This window comes from Coptis chinensis, chromosome 1, assembly GCF_015680905.1.
Source record: "Coptis chinensis isolate HL-2020 chromosome 1, ASM1568090v1, whole genome shotgun sequence".
Taxonomy (NCBI): domain Eukaryota; kingdom Viridiplantae; phylum Streptophyta; class Magnoliopsida; order Ranunculales; family Ranunculaceae; genus Coptis; species Coptis chinensis.
The window spans coordinates 19,942,519-19,945,706 of record NC_141456.1 but is presented as its reverse complement, the minus strand read 5'-3'; positions in this window follow the sequence as shown (position 1 = coordinate 19,945,706).

Here is a 3,188-nt window from a genome sequence, read left to right as displayed (position 1 = left end):
GTCCCTACTTGTATACACTACAGGTATTAAATACGCATTGTACACTTGATTTGGAAGGCCCATATGACACAATTAAGTCAGTTGTTAGTAACAGTGGCAGTATATATATAGTGAAATACAGTAATGATCCCAAAAGTTATGCACATTCGAACTTCAAATTGGCATTATAACATATAATATAGTATATAGTAGTTAGTATCTAAAATCTAGGTATGACAATATTGTAGAATCCAGGCTAGAAGTCACTGAACAGACCATCTAATGCAAAGACCGGTTTAGAAGACGATTCATATTGGTAACCATTACTCATTCAGACTGCAAAATTATATATCCCAAATGCAGCACCAGTTTAAAAGTTGCTCTAAAATTCGTTAGCTATTAACTTTACCGATTAGACGTTTTTCTTTTTGATTAAATGTCTGATTTGAATTTTAAAAGACTTAAATCTAATGTCATCAAAGTATGTTTTATATGAAGTTTATTTCTCAACCATTATGCATTTTGTAATAATTACTAAAATTTTTTTTCATTCTTGAGTATATGACAGTTCGAAAAGCCCGACAGTTCGAGTCAATTGCAGAAGTTCAGCGTGTGGCGGTCTTAATTAAGCACATACTATACGTATAACCAACAGCAGCTTAAACAGGAACAGGATCCACAGACATGCAACAGTTACTAGAGAGAACAAAAGGATGATACATCCTTCATCAAATTGGGATTGCAACAGTTGGACAAATATGCTTACTAATTTCCTGTACAATATCCATAAGCTCATGCGAAACAATTCTACCAACTTCTTATTTGCAGATAACATCTTCATCTTCGCAAATGGAGATATTAATTAGAGGTCTCAAACTCTTAAAGAAGCCCCTTACAGCCTTACTTCCAATCAATTTTCAGCAGGGCAATTTTTTAACTCTTCAAAGAGCAAGCTCTTCTTCGGTGCTGTGACTGAAGCTAAGAAGCAAAGAGTGCATGGAAGTCTTTTCTGGTTTCCAAGAAGTACACTTGCCTGAGAAATATTTGGGTGCTCCGATCTTCAAAGGCAAAGCTACAAGAGCTGAAGAGCTCACATTCAAGTTCTAGTTGAGAAAGTTGAAAAAAAAAAAAAAAAAAAAAGAGCTAGTGGGTGGGCAGGTCGAATGCTCTCTTTTCAAGGTAGAATGGTCATTGCACAATCTATACTGAACACAGCCTCCCAGTTTATAACATGTCACTTTACAAATGGCACTCTAAAAGAATGTGAAGCTGTATTAAGGATGGTCAGGGGATCCTTCTATTAGGAAAGGTATCACGCTGAAATGGGAGAACAAAAATCCTCGGTGTGGCCTGGTCTCAGATGGACTCTTCATGAAATGGCCCGTCATTTGAGTTGGATTGTTGGGAAAGGAGATAAAACTATGGCAAGATGATTGGGGAGGCAGTATAGTAGCAGACACGATTTTCGGGGTCAACAGGAAAGATTTTTCATCTCGAGTCTCTGACATTATCACTGCCAACAACTGGGATATACCAGCTTAAGTTTCCGCAGTCTTTGGTAGAGTTGGCATTGATGTTAGTGCACTACCGCCTCCGACAGGTGAAGCGCATGATACAAGGATATGGAAACCAGCCAAGAACGCTTTTTTTTTTTTTTTTTTTAAGATTAAGCTGGGGTTAGAGCAGATCCCCACCTGTTATTATTGCAAAAAGTCAAACCTTACAAAGCCTCTCTAAGAGTTAGATCATTAAAATGAGAAACACAAAGACTCTATACCGACAGGCTTCAAGCCTAACATACATAATAACATACTAATCGTCCTAAAATCGAACCTAAGAAAGTAGAGTCTTTGACAATCGAACCTACTTCCTAGTCATGATTTCTTTAACAATCTTAGGATGATCTTTCCTAAGATGAGTCTGCGCTTTCTCATAGTTGCAAAAGAAACATTTCCAAACACAACACACATAAATGAGTCCCAAAGTATCATCCAATTTTTTTTTGGTGTAGTCCTCAAGATTTCTCATCTTTTTGTTTTTCAGTAACGACTTTACTTTATTCATCATTGCCAGCGTAGGCTCTACTTCTCCTGAATCACGCTCTTGGATCCACTTGCTTCTTTTTGGCTTCACAGTAGTCCATTGTTTTTTATCCTTAGAAGCCGCTACATACCTTGATGAACTCTTTTGCAAAACAAGTGTTGGGGATACTGCATCCGTAAAGAACTCAGTCTCATTTTATGAGAGATCATCATCTTCATCCTCATTTCCAGCAACTAGCCCTTCATACATGTTTCGTTCTCTACTACATGGCAGTTGGTTAATCGAAATATCTCTAGGCTGACTTTGGATTGGTGTAACCATATTACTCTTATCTCTCTGGTTACTTGAAGTTCCTCTTTGCGAAAAAGTGTTCACATGAGGAATATCCATAGTTTCACCAAATCATATTTACTATAGGAGTTGTTATCTCAGCAGGCACATAAAATACCAGCTGAAGTCCAATGGAAGGATTGGTTCCAGTCCCATGTACACCAGTATTGAGCTCTTCAACCTCTGTTCCATTCCCCTGAGCACCACTACTCTGGCTATTTGGTTCATGTTGGGAAGTTGTACCAATGGGCTGCTCCCTGATCTCTTTGCCTCTATCATTTCTTATGCAACATGTTCCTGCATACCTTCAAAGAGGGCACTAGGACGACTCCTAACTCTCAATATTATTCTATTCACATTTTCTCGACTTCCATTGCCAGCATACGTTACAATATTCCTTATAACAGTCTCATAGCTTACATTGGCATTAGAAGTCATTCTTTCACTCTGCCTTCCTTCTTGGGAACTGGTTACATTGTTAGCATCCAATCCAGTAGATTGTACAGTATTGAGTCTACTCATTCTTCCACTTTTGTTAGTGGTATCCAACTTCCTTGAATTTGCATCACCCAAACATTTTTCAGTTTCATGCCCAAACTTTTGACACTTATCACATCTTTTTGGGATTCAAGGGTACTCAAACGAGATGATCCGTTCATCTCCTGTGCTAGTTCAATTGTAAATGAATCTGGAAGCTTGGTAGAAACATTTACCTCGATACATAGTCGAGCATAATCAATTCGCTTCTTTTGCTTTGTAGCTTCATCCTGGCTGAAAGGAATGCCCACCTTGCTAGCTACGAACTCCAAACCATCATCAGTCCATAGCTCCTTAGG